The 14,090-nt window shown below is 38.2% G+C and overlaps 1 protein-coding gene and 1 pseudogene across 4 annotated transcripts in view; one reads left to right on the forward strand and one right to left on the reverse strand.

The window, feature by feature from the left end:
- L (zinc finger protein Lobe) overlaps positions 1–14,090 on the reverse strand; it is a 427,741-nt gene that overhangs the window by 366,605 nt on the left and 47,046 nt on the right. The gene's annotated exons all lie outside the window — the stretch shown is intronic.
- On the forward strand, positions 2,419–3,319 carry LOC137243190 (THO complex subunit 6-like; annotated as a pseudogene).

Here is a 14,090-nt window from a genome sequence, read left to right on the forward strand (position 1 = left end):
AAACGTGCGAAATCGGTTGAGGCCACGCCCAGTTTTTATAGACAGTCGACCATATGTCCTTCCGCTCGGCCCTTAACACGATAACTTGAGCAAAAATCGGTATATCCTTACTAAACTTAGTTCACGTACTTATCTGAACTCACTTTGTATTGGTATAAAAAATGGCCGAAATCCGACTATGACCACGCCCACTTTTTCGATATCGAAAATTACGAAAAATTTAAAAAAAAATTCCATAATTCTATACCAAATACGAAAAAAGGGATGAAACGTGGTAATTGGATTGGTTTATTGACGCAAAATATACCTTTAGAAAAAAAATTGTAAAATGTGTGTGACACCTACCAGATTAAGTAGAAGAAAATGAAATAGTTCTGCAAGGCGAAATCAAAAGCCCTTGGAATCTTGGTAGGAATACTGTACGTGGTATTACATATATAAATAAATTAGCCCGACAGATGATGTTCTGGGTCAAACTGGTGCACATTTTGATCAACATCTCGAAAACGCCTTCTCATATACAGCTACCACCACTCTCTTTTAAAACCCTCATTAATACCTTTATTTGATACCCATATCGTAAAAACACATTATAGCCACCCCTGGTCCACCTTTATGGCGATATCTCGAAAAGGCGTCCTAAAGAACTAAGGCCCACTCCCTTTTAAAATTCTCATTATCACCTTTCGTTTGATGCCCATATTGTACAAACGCATTATAGAGTCAACCCTGGTCCACCTTTATAACGATATCTCGAAAAGGCGTCCACCTGTAGAACTAAGACCCACGCTCTTTTAAAATACTCATTAACACCTTTCATTTAATACCCATATCGTACAAACAAATTCTAGAGTCACCCCTGGTCCACCTTTATGGCGATATCTCGAAAAGGCGTCCACCTGTAGAACTAAGGCCCGCGCCCTTTTAAAATAATCATTAACACCTTTCATTTAATACCCATATCGTACAAACAAATTATGGAGTCACCCGTGGTCCACTTTTATGGCGATATCTCGAAAAGGCGTCCACCTGTAGAACTAAGGCCCGCGCTCTTTTAAAATAATCATTAACACCTTTCATTTAATACCCATATCGTACAAACAAATTATGGAGTCACCCCTGGTCCACCTTTACGGCGATATCTCGAAAAGGCGTCCACCTATAGAACTAAGGCCCACGCCCTTTTAAAATACCTTTCATTTAATACCCATATCGTACAAACAAATTCTAGAGTCACCCCTGGTCCACCTTTATGGCGATATCTCGAAAAGGCGTCCACACATAGAACTAAGGCCCACGTCCTTTTAAAATACTCATTAACACCTTTCATTTGATACCCATATCGTACAAACAAATTCTAGAGTCGCCCCTGGTCCACCTTTATGGCGGTATCTCGAAAAGGCGTCCACCCATAGAACTAAGGCACACGTCCTTTTAAAATACTCATTGACACCTTTCATTTGATACCCATATCGTACAAACAAATTCTAGAGTCAGCCCTGGTCCACCTAAATGGCGTCCACCTATAGAACTATGGCCCACTCCCTCTTAAAATACTATTTAATACCTTCCATTTGATACGCATGTCATACAAACACATTCCAGGGTTACCCTAGGTTCATTTTCCTGCATGGTGATTTTCCCTTATTTTGTCTCCATAGCTCTCAGCTGAGTATGTTATGTTCGGTTACACCCGAACTTAGCCTTCCTTACTTGTTTTGATATGATTTGCTACATCTTCCGGCGCATTACGATTTTGACAGTAATCCATCGATTTACAAAAACAAAGTACATGGAACTTTTATTTATGTTTGTGTTCTGGCTGAATGTCAGAGAGGGAAGAAGAGATATCATTTTTGCATTATTGTCTATTGTATGCATTCCCACTCATTTGTTTTGCTTTCTTGCCAGACGTGTCAGTGCACAACAAGAGCCATTATGGACAAATGTCAAGTGCGATTATTAACAAATAATAATATTCAAAAAAACTAAAAAAAACAGTAATTTTATAGCACTAATTGCTTTTAGATTTGATTAAGCTAGTCAACACTTTTTGTATATGTATGTAATAGAAATAGGCTGCAATGACCAAAATTTTATTTATCCAATTATTGGTGCTGTTGTTGTTGTTGTTGTTGTAGCAATGTTTCGCCCCACCTAATAGCTGCGACCGAGCACAAATTGTCATCAATATCCTCTAACGGGAGTCCAACGAACTTTCTGTTTCGACAGGGATGGACCATAATGAAAGGGGTGTTAGAGGCGTTAGTTCCACATTACAATTGAAGAGATGGTTGGTGTCATGTGGGGACACATTGCAATCGGGACATAAATTTTGTATGTCAGGGTTGATTATGGAAATGTAAGAGTTTAATCTGGTATTAGTGCTCAAAAGCTATTATAATATGAAGAAAAGATATGAGAGATTAAAAGTTGAAAGCCATGTATAAAAATGTTATTTCACAAGTGATTACCAAATCTTGCCGATTTTTGTTTGCCGGTAATCGCTTTGGTGATATTTTTGTACAAGAGTAAGTAGTCGAGATATAAAAAAGTACTTAAAAATGCTAAAAAAAACTTTTCGTACAACAATCTACAGGATCTTGAGAACACCAATGCACCATGCTCCAAGGTGCGCATCTTCCCGCAAGCCGAACAGACGGAAATTCATAGCCTTTGCTTGCATCGTAATTTCCTTATAGCTTGCGCCATTAGTGTCATATATGGTCTCGCATGGAATGAAAAAAAGCTTGAATTGAGTACATTGCAGAAATGGGAAATAAAAATTCCGCTTGACGTAGATGCAGTACCAGATGTTAACTTTTTGTGGCTGCGTGTAGGCACGGATTATTTATATGCCGGGTATGGTGACAATGTTATATATCAACTAAATTTTGAAGATTGCTATCGTGGACGCACGGATTATAAAGATGGTGTAACCGGCAGTGATAGTGGACAAATATATTCAGCATCGGAAGATGGTACCGTACGCTTTTGGAGTGAACAACAAAAAGAATCAACAGGCAAGTTATTACCAGGCGAAAATACACAGTTGATGGGGCCGGAATATGGCAAATGGATTGGTGCTGTTTCTACAAATGATGATTGGTTAATTTGTGACGGTGGACCAAAATTCTCGGTATGGCATTTACACACAATGGAATGTTTGCGTGATTTCGCTTTTACAGGTAAGGTGCACGTTTGCGATTTCGAAGAAAATTCAGTGGTTGCTGGTCATGCTCAGTTCTTTGCCATGAAAGGTGATATACAAGCGAATATACCATTAGAACACACAGCTAATTTATTTATTAACTTTTAAATATTAAACTTAATTAATTTTACCAAAATATAAAATTTTGTTAATTTTATAATTCATTTTAATAAAAATTTTATAAAAAATTTAAATGTTATTTTTTCGTTATAGATGCGTTAGGACTATGGGATAAGTATAACAGCTAGATAATTTGTTATTTACTTCATTATATATGCATTAAGCTGGAGACATTCATGCTTTATCGGTAACCGTATCGGTAACCTTATAACAGCTGATTCTACCAACCTTATGAGAATCAATGCAATCGATTATTGGTGCCGCTAAGGTCGTAACCGTATCGTAGCCAACCAATTGGGTTTTGGTTTACCATCGTAACGATAAACAGCTGATTACGTTAGGGATACGGATACAGCGATACGACATACGGCACCAATGACTCCGGCTTTAGGAATATCACATAAATACAACAGCTAGATAATATGTTATTTATGCCATAACGCTAAAGCGCCAAATACACGACACGAACATTTCCGCGAACATTCCGCAATCTTGTTCGCAGCTTTGGCCATACACCGTACGAACTTTTGGCCTTTCAGACAGCGGTGAATACGGACAACAATTGTGCTGCAGCAATATTGCTCGCTGTGGCAATTAAGCGTAAAAAAAAGATGGCAAACATTTATACATTTCAATAAATTCACTCAGAATTTTTTTATTGTCCATTTTACTTTTCCGCGCACGTCTGTTCCGTTCAGAAATTACTACGATTATGAGCTATTTCGCCATACACGCACGAAGAGTTCGCGCAAATGTTCGCCAAAAATTAAAATATTTTGATTTTTGGCGAACATTTGCGCGAACTGGCAAACACCACCATACACGACAGAAAAGGTCGCAGAAACATGACATAACGGGAATGTTCGTGTCGTGTATTTGGCGCTTAAAGAATAGCATATCGAAAAGAGAAAAATATATGAAAGCTTAATGCAGAATTTAGTGAACATAAAAGAGAAGGCTGGTCACACGTATAGAAAAATATACGTGAGAATTTGTCACTCTGCCTTAACAAACTGATGTAAACTTTTTGAATTTCTCACGCATAGTTTTGTAGCAATACGGATAGTTTAATGCATTATATAACAAGTAGCGTTCTAACTTGGTATAAAGAAAGCTGTAAATATGTTTGTATGCTACTTATGGACTCCGAAACCAATCCGCTGGTTTTATTCTAATTTGCAGATAGGTTCACAGCTACCTGGAGAGTGTTTCTGTGAAGTTTCTTTCCGGAAAGTGGACCAGCGACCGATCTATTCGTACAAGTTCTATTCACTATTCGATTTGCCCGAAATTGTATGTATAGGCAGCCCTTTGCCTAGTTTAATGATGCCAAAGAAGTATAGCTTCTCACGCGCATACATACATACATAAGTACACACACCCTTTTTATACTCAGTTGAGCAGAGTTCACAGAGTATATTAACTTTGATTGGATAACGGTTGGTTGTACAGGTATAAAGGAATCGAGATAGATATAGACTTCCATATATCAAAATCATCAGTATCGAAAAAAAATTCGATTGAGCCATGTCCGTCCGTCCGTCCGTCTCTCCGCTAACACGACAACTTGAGTAAATTTTGAGGTATCTTGATGAAATTTTGTATGTATGTTCCTGGGCACTCATCTCTGATCGCTATTTAAAATGAACGATATCGGACAATAAACACGCCCACTTTTTCGATATCGAAAATTTCGAAAAATCGAAAAAGTGCGATAATTCATTACCAAATACGGATTAAGCGATGAAACTTAGTAAGTTAGTTGAACTTATGACGCGGAATAGAAAAATAGTAAAATTTTGGACAATGGGCGTGGCACCGCCCACTTTTAAAAGAAGGTAATTTAGAAGTTTTGCAAGCTGTTATTTGGCAGTCGTTGAAGATATCATGATAAAATTTGGCAGGAACGTTACTCTTATTACTATATATCTGCTTACTAAAAATTAGAAAAATCGGAGAACGACCACGCCCACTTTTAAAAAAAAAATTTTTTTAATTCAAATTTTAAAAGAAAAGTTAATATCTTTACAGTATATAAGTAAATTATGCCAACATTCAACTGCAGTAATGATATGGTGCATCAAAATACAAAAATAAAAGAAAATTTCAAAATGGGCGTGGCTCCGCCCATTTTCATTTAATTTGTCTAGGATACTTTTAATGCCATAAGTCGAACAAAAATTTATCAATCCTTGTGAAATTTGGTAGAGGCTTAGATTCTAGGACGATAACTGTTTTCTGTGAAAAAGGGCGAAATCGGTTGAAGCCGAGCCCAGTTTTTATACACAGTCGACCGTCTGTCCTTCCGATAACTTGAGCAAAAATCGATATATCTTTACTAAACTGAGTTCACATACTTATCTGAACTCACTTTGTATTGGTGTAAAAAATGGCCGAAATCAGACTATGACCACGCCCACTTTTTCGATATCGAAAATTAATAAAAATGAAAAAATGCCATAATTATATACCAAATACGAAAAAAGGGATGGTAATTGTATTGTTCTATTGACGCAAAATATAAGTTTAGAAAAAAACTTGGTAAAATGGGTGTGACACCTACCATATTAAGTAGAAGAAAATGAAAAAGTTTTGCAGGGCGAAATCGTGGTATTACATATATAAATAAATTAGCGGTACCCGACAGATGAAATTCTGGATCACCCTGGTCCACATTTTGGTCGATATCTAGAAAACGCTTTCACATATACAACTAAGGGCCACTCCCTTTTAAAACCCACATTAATACCTTTAATTTGATACCCATATCGTACAAACACATTCTAGAGTCACCCCTGGTCCACGTTTATGGCGATATCCCGAAAAGACGTCCACATATAGAACTAAGGCCCACTCCTTTTTAAAATACTCATTAACACCTTTCATTTGATACCCATATCGTACAAAAAATTCTAGAGTCACCCCTGGCCCACCTTTATGGCGATATCTTGAAAAGGCATCCACCTATGGAACTAAGGCCCACTCCCTTTTAAAATACTCATTAACACCTTTCATTTGATACCCATATCGTACAAACAAATTCTTGAGTCACCCCTGGTCCACCTTTATGGCGATATCTCGAAAAGGCGTCCACCTATAGAACTAAGGCTCACGCCCGTTTAAAATACTCATTAACACCTTTCATTTGATACCCATATCGTACAAACAAATTCTAGAGTCACCCCTGGTCCACCTTTATGGCGATATCTCGAAAAGGCGTCCACCTATAGAACTAAGGCCCACGCCCTTTTAAAATACTCATTAACACCTTTCATTTGATACCCATATTGTACAAACGCATTCTAGAGTCACCCCTGGTCCACGTTTATGGCGATATCCCGAAAAGGCGTCCACCCATAGAACTAAGGCCCATTCCCTTTTAAAACACTTATTAACACCTTTCGTTTGATACCCATATTGTAGAAACGCATTCTAGAGTCAACCCTGGTCCACTTTTATAACGATATTCCGAAAAGGCGTCCACATATAGAACTAAGGCCCGCGCCCTCTTAAAATACTCATTAATGCCTTTCGTTTGACACCCATATTGTACAAACGCATTCTAGAGTCACCCCTGGTCCCCTTTATGGCGATATCACGAAACGGCGTCCACCTATGGAAATAAGGATCACTGCCTTTTAAATTACTCATTAACACCTTTCATTTGATACCCATATCGTACAAACAAATTCTAGAGTCAACCCTGATCCACCTTTATGGCGATATCCCTAAATCGCGTCCACCTATAGAACTATGGCTCACTCCCTCTTAAAATACTCTTTAATACCTTTCATTTGATACACATGTCATACAAACACATTCCAGGGTTACCCTCGGTTCATTTTCCTACATGGTTATTTTCCCTTATGTTGCCACCATAGCTCTCAACTGAGTATGTAATGTTCGGTTACACCCGAACTTAACCTTCCTTACTTGTTTAATTTAAAAGTGGCTGTCATAGTTGCCGATGACGTTTTGTAAGGCATCAGGCGGGAAACTGTCATAACTGGTAATCATTGTATAGTTATGTCAAGCCTACAACGTGATTAGCTCACAGTATAGTATTTTGATTGTACCGAATATGACAATGTAGTAGCAATGTATCCAAGCCCAAAAAAACAGCCATGATCGGTTGTAAGCAACAAGGAATAATGGTTTCAATCCTGACAGATAAACCTTATAATAAGGTAAATATAATGCATCATAAACCTTATTATAACACATTATTTTAAGCTTATTTACGCCACAAATAATCCTTATCCCTAGGGTAAACAATAATAGTTACATTCCAATGAAGCGTGAACCAGATACGGATAGAAATTTAATATGCAAATGCAACAACAACGCTGTGATCCTGATATCTATCTGAATCAGTTTCGGATCAACAGGGTGGCTCTGTTGATTTGGGTTGTTGAGGAAAATTTTTTACAGCATACCCTCTGTTTTTGGTAGCACTTACACTCATATGCACTAGGGCATCCGATATTTTACATATTTTTTCCACTCGAAACCTCACAAATTTAAACTTTAAGTCATTAAGGCTATAAAATAATTACATTATATTCATTTTAAGTCATGATAGAAAAACTATATATTTTTTATATGAAAGATACAAGAACCACAACATAATGTGCAAATGCTTTTTGCAAAAAGCTCATGACAGAAGTAAAATTTTAATATCAGCCTTTGGACGACTGCCGACGCCTTTACTAATCATTAGCAGTCAAGCTTTTTATAAGTGCAAAATCCCATACAATTTTATATGCAAAATGTATAGAATTTGTGGCATGGTTTGAAGAAGTACAATAATACTAGTTATCTGTTTGATAATTTATTTTAACTTTTTAAGTAAAATTTTATGGAGCGATTTGGGGAAAAAAGTTGAAAATAACAGGCACCCTATTATCTATGTATATATTAATACTGTAACAAAATTTCCATACAATTAACTGACAGGCTGTTTCGCATAGTTAGCATACGTAAAATCATATAAATAAAATGAAAAACAAAGAATCTGTTAAATAAAGACCTATGCATTTACGTGTAATTAAAATTTGTCCAAAAAATTGGCCGGTTAAAAATTACTTCTCTTTAAAGTTTTTTTGTGCGATAACAATTATTTAGGAACAATTATTTTAGGATTTTGGTACAGACAAATATAGGTGTAAGTGGGAACAATGGGAAACCGTGTTTTATCCTTTCACCGTCTGATGCGTACGTATATGTATATAGATGGATATGTAGGTGAAACATTTGAGCAACACCACTACGCAGCTTTTCGAATTTCGAATTCAGCATAGTATGTAGGTTTGTGTCTTAGAGCACTAACATAAATTTCGATATTTGTAGAGATTGTTCGAATTTACAAACAACTTTTCTATTAATTATAAACAAATAGAGTAATATTTGTTAACGAAAATAGGCCTATGCACTGCGGGTGATCCATACGAATCGATTCATATAACTTTTATATGATTTTACGTATGCTAACTATGCGCAACATCTTGTCAATTGATTGTATGGAAATTTTGTTAGCGTATTAATATATATATATGTATGGTGGGTAATATACGGCCAAGGCAATACGGCCGCTATGATGCCGGTTGCCGTTTTGACCTAAAATCAAGAAAGTTTTTGGAACGTTTTTTTCGTTTAATATACAACGTGAAATTTTCTGATTCAGTAAAGTTGCATTTAAATAATAATAAACTAAGTTGAAATAAAAGAATATATAATAAAATAAAATAAGAAATAAAACAAATTAGCATAAAATACAATATTTAAAAATTTTTGTTATATTTTTGTAACAAAATTATTATTTTTTTTTGTTCAGTATAAGACGTACATTATCTAAAATGAGGATTAAATCTGCAAATACAAAAACATTTTCGGACAAATTTGTCATTAATTGTTATAAATAAATTTAGTTAAAGTTAACTCATTATTTGTGATTTCATGTTTTTTTGTAAGCACTTAAAATAAAAAACAAAGAATCTGTTAAATAAAGACCTATGTATTTACGTGTAAGCCACCGTGGCGGCCACCGTGGTGTGATGGTAGCGTGCTCCGCCTATCACACCGTATGCCCTGGGTTCGCACCCCGGGCAAAGCAACATCAAAATTTTATAAATAAGGGTTTTCAATTAGAAGAAAATTTTTCTAAGCGGGGTCGCCCCTCGGCAGTGTTTGGCAAGCGCTCCGGATGAATTTCTGCCATGAAAAGCTCTCAGTGAAAACTCATCTGCCTTGCAGATGCCGTTCGGAGTCGGCATAAAACATGTAGGTACCGTCCGGCCAATTTGTAGGGAAAATCAAGAGGAGCACGACGCAAATTGGAAGAGAAGCTCGGCCTAAGATCTCTTCGGAGGTTATCGCGCCTTACATTTATTTATTTTTTTATTTATTTACGTGTAAGTGAAATTTGCCACAAAAAATGGGCCGATCAAAAATGAATTCTATTTAAGATTTATTTGTACGCTACAAATTATTTTGGAACGATTTTCTAGGATTTTGGTAGAGGCCACTATTGGTAAGTGGCAAAAATGAAATTAGCTTTTTTTACAAATCGCTTGGTTGAGATTTTCAATTCTTGATTGAATTTAAGCTGTTATGCCACTATTTTTCTGCCAGCTTATTTTCAAATAGGTAATTTTTCCAAAAGCAAAAAATATTACAGAGTTAGCCTAAAAAATCAGCTATTTATATGTAGGTTTGTGTCTTAGAGCACTAACATAATTGGTCCTACAGATGGCGCACTTTCGGGCACGACAGTAAATTTCGAGAGATTGTTCGAATTTACAAAAAACTCTTTCTATTAATTATAAACAAATAGAGTAATATTTGTTAACAAAAATAGGCCTATGCACTGCGGCTGATCCATACGAATCGATTCATATAACTTTTATATGATTTTACGTATGCTAACTGTGCGAAACAGCCTGTCAATTGATTGTATGGAAATTTTGTTAGCGTATTAATATATTCTGACGAATATTAGTGACACTAAGTTATACTCACATCACTAGTCTGATGCTAAGTAAATGAAGCCATAACAAACGAATCAATCATTATGTCTACACATATGTACGTACACGTAGCGAAGAGAAAACGCACAAACACATGCATATATCTTATCTGAGATAAGCTCAAAAGTAGGCAATAATTTGTGCAAGTATTATTATTATTATTAATAGGTCTGGAAGCACTGCGACCTTTGTGCAGATCTATTGTGCAAGACCTTTCAGCCTAATTTTGTATCTGGAGGCTCTCGATGTATCTAAGTACCTCTTCAGGCTTTTTACTCCATATCGCATAGAAATTAAGAGTCCTACCACCTAGATGGGATAGTCTCTGCCTAGCTAGAGCGACGCATTCGCAGAGAATGTGAACCGGCGTTTCATCATCCAGCTCACAGAAACGAAAAATTTGGGTATCACATATATTTAATTTACTTAGGTGATATCGTAGACCGCAGTATCCCGTGTAGTACCCAGTAAGACTTCTTAGGTCCTCCCTGCTTAGGTTAATGAGTTTGGCTGATACTTTCTTTTCCGGAAGTATAAACAGTTTGGCCTGCCTTTGCCCTGGGCAACCAATCCAGTGACGTCTGAATTGTTTAGTTTCCCAGTTACTAATAGTTTCCCTGGTGTGTGCTTTTGTGAGTCCACAAAAGGGCTCTGGACCATGAATGCTGATGTAGCACCCTGCTTTGCTAGGTAATCTCCATGTTCATTACCTTCATGTCCCTGATTTCCGGGAACACATCCCAACAAAACCTTGTTTTTGGCTCCCAGGGCATTAAGGATTTCAGTGCATTCATCCACTAGCTTAGATGTAACTGTGCAGGATTGCAAGGCACGCAGTGCCGCCTGGCTGTCCGACATAATGTAGATGCTCTTCGATGTTGAGCCTCTCCGCAGACATTCTCTACCACAGACCTCTATTGCATGAATTTCTGCCTGAAATATGGTGGGGTAACATCCCATTGGTATCGATTTTTTGAAGTTTGGCCCATAGATGCCAGCTCCAGTTCTTCCGTCTTCGAATTTCGATCCATCCGTGTACCAGACCTCTGAGCCAGGGTCGTTATAAGGATGCCCTATTTCCCAGTGGGTCCTGCCCACAATGGACACTTCAAAGTTCCGTGAGATTCTGAGCTTAGGGGACATTACGTCACACAGTTGTAATGAGGGATTTCCTATGAATTTTCTTATTACTTTCATATTTCCTTCAACTCAGAAATATTTGGAAGTCTTAGTGCACCTAGTGTTGCCTCTTTCTCTATCAGAATAGGGAAGGGAGGTATTCTCACTAAAGCACTAAGTGCGTCAGCAGGGGCGGTTCTCATCGCACCCGTTATGCCAACGCAAACTAGTCGATCCAGTTTGCTTAATTTAGCCATTGCCTTTCTTTGCGTGGCCTTCTGCCACCAAACTAGAGAAGCATAGGTGACTATTGGCCTTACGACAGTATTAAATGTCCAATATACCAATTTTGGACAAATCCCCCATGTTTTGCCGTAGAGACGAGTACAGGCGAAGAAAGCTCTTGTTGCCTTGTTTAGGATAGCATCCAAATGAGCATTCCATTAAGAATTGTATTTATGTACCACCCAGGGATGGTTCTGGGATGGATACTTTCCTTCTCCGGGTGAAAGACACTATAAAAGTTTTGTTAGCATTTATAGACAATCCTTTGGTATCGCACCACGTCTCTATGATACAAAGGGCTTGTTGCATGCGATCTGATATTGTATCTTCGTGCATCCCTGTGATGTAAATAACTAGGTCATCTGCATATCCTTGTGTGTCAAATCCCTTGGTTTTCATTAACTGAAGGAAGTCATCAATGACCAGGGTCCACAGGAGAGGGGAGAGCACAACTCCTTGTGGGCAGCCTCTTGTGGCCGCAATCGATTCAGTTGTGCCTCCCAGTTCCAAATGGATTTTTCTACTCTTTAACTTAGACAGCACCCATCGTATTATTATAAGGCTTATGTCCTTGCCAATCATAGTTTGTTCGATAGCTTGATGTGTTGTGTTATCGAAAGCCCCTAATATATTGTTACCAATATTAGCCGATGCTTAGCAGTGACTTGACGCACAAACACATGCAGATATCTTATCTGAGATATGCAATATAAGTGTCGCTCACAAATACACGCGCATGAGCTGTGAGAGAAGCTATAAAAATTGTGCATCTGTAGTTATAGCTGAGAAACTTATAGCAGATAACCAACTAGTAGATTCTAGAGCAGAACCGCCTAGAAATGTCAACGAGTAAACCAAACAGTATAAAAGGCGACACCAGTAGAGGCGCGGGAATCAGTTTTGATTAAGCACGCTATCTGTCGAGCAATAGTAGATTTATTGAAAGTAGTCTAATAAAGACCATTTTGCATTACTGAATAGTGGTGTTATTTATTCAACAGGTTAGTGATTCGAACCTTAGTAGAAGATTTGAAATAAGCGGAATTTCACAAAATTCGTTACAATTGGTGTCAGAAGAGGAATTGTTGAATAAATTATGAAGATTGGGAATACAACTTGGACATGGCAAAATTGAGTGAATTGAGGATCCAGCAACTGAAAAAGGAGTTGGAGAGCCGTGGATTGAATACAACCGGCAATAAGATCGAGCTTCAAGCACGGCTACGAGAGGTAATGGACTCGCAAGGAATCGATATGGACGAGTATGTCGTTTATCCTGATGATAGCTGAGAAACTTATAGCAGATAACCAACTAGTAGATTCTAGAACAGAACCGCCTAGAAATTTCAACGAGTAAACCAAACAGTATAAAAGGCGACACCAGTAGAGCCGCGGGAATCAGTTTTCTTCCTCCCCCGGAAAGTAGGCAGAGGCCAAGATTGCCTCTTGTTCGCCTCTTGGGGTTGGAATTTTAGCCCAAACTGCTTCGAGATCAGACGTCATAAACTGTAAAAGTGGAAGAAACATTAGTTTGTTGCTTAAAAGCATCGCCGCTCTTGGGCGAGAACTGGTGGCATAAATTAACTTACCATCTGTACTGTTCAGGCCTTTTACGGCACCGTGTTGAATCCAGGGCTCTTGAATGAATTCCCAGACCTTCTTCTGCAATTTTTTTAATTAGGACGTCTGAGGCTGCCTTGGCATGGTGAATATTCACCTGAAGACATTTCAGACGTCTTCGCTTTTGGACTTTGATAGGGAGGGGAGACACTATTTATGGTCTTTGCGGCCACGTGTAGCCACCTTCCTTGCCCTATTGTTAAGCGACATTACGGCTTCTTCAGCCGTTCGTTCTCGTCCTTTTTTGTTCCCTTTCCTGACATTGGGGCTCCCAGGAGGTGGTTGCCTTGTTGCCGGGCTTTGGGGTACAGGCTGGCGGACTGTCGCTGCCTCGTTTGGCCTCTGTGGGCCAACACTAGACCCAGAAGTCATGGGCTCTTCTTGAGAAGGTTTTTGGGAGTTGTGTCCGATTGACTCGGAAAATCCTGCTGTTCAGTAGGTAAATGCCTACTAGATACCTTCTGGTTCGTCGAACAGCACGGTTTGTCATCGTCAACCGTATCATCCCCCTCACCCTTATTGTCACTGCCGCTGGTATTTATATTTACCAGGGCCAGGGATGTCTTCTTGTTGGGCCTTAACTTGACCCTGTCAAACTCACAGAAAATCAAGTAGTTACGTTGCTTTAATAGCTCCGCAGACAACGGATCGACGGCTACAGTAACTTCCGCCACCGTGGACTTTCGAATCCGGTTGAGGATTCTCCAGTT

This window comes from Eurosta solidaginis, chromosome 3, assembly GCF_040869045.1.
Source record: "Eurosta solidaginis isolate ZX-2024a chromosome 3, ASM4086904v1, whole genome shotgun sequence".
NCBI classification, from domain to species: domain Eukaryota; kingdom Metazoa; phylum Arthropoda; class Insecta; order Diptera; family Tephritidae; genus Eurosta; species Eurosta solidaginis.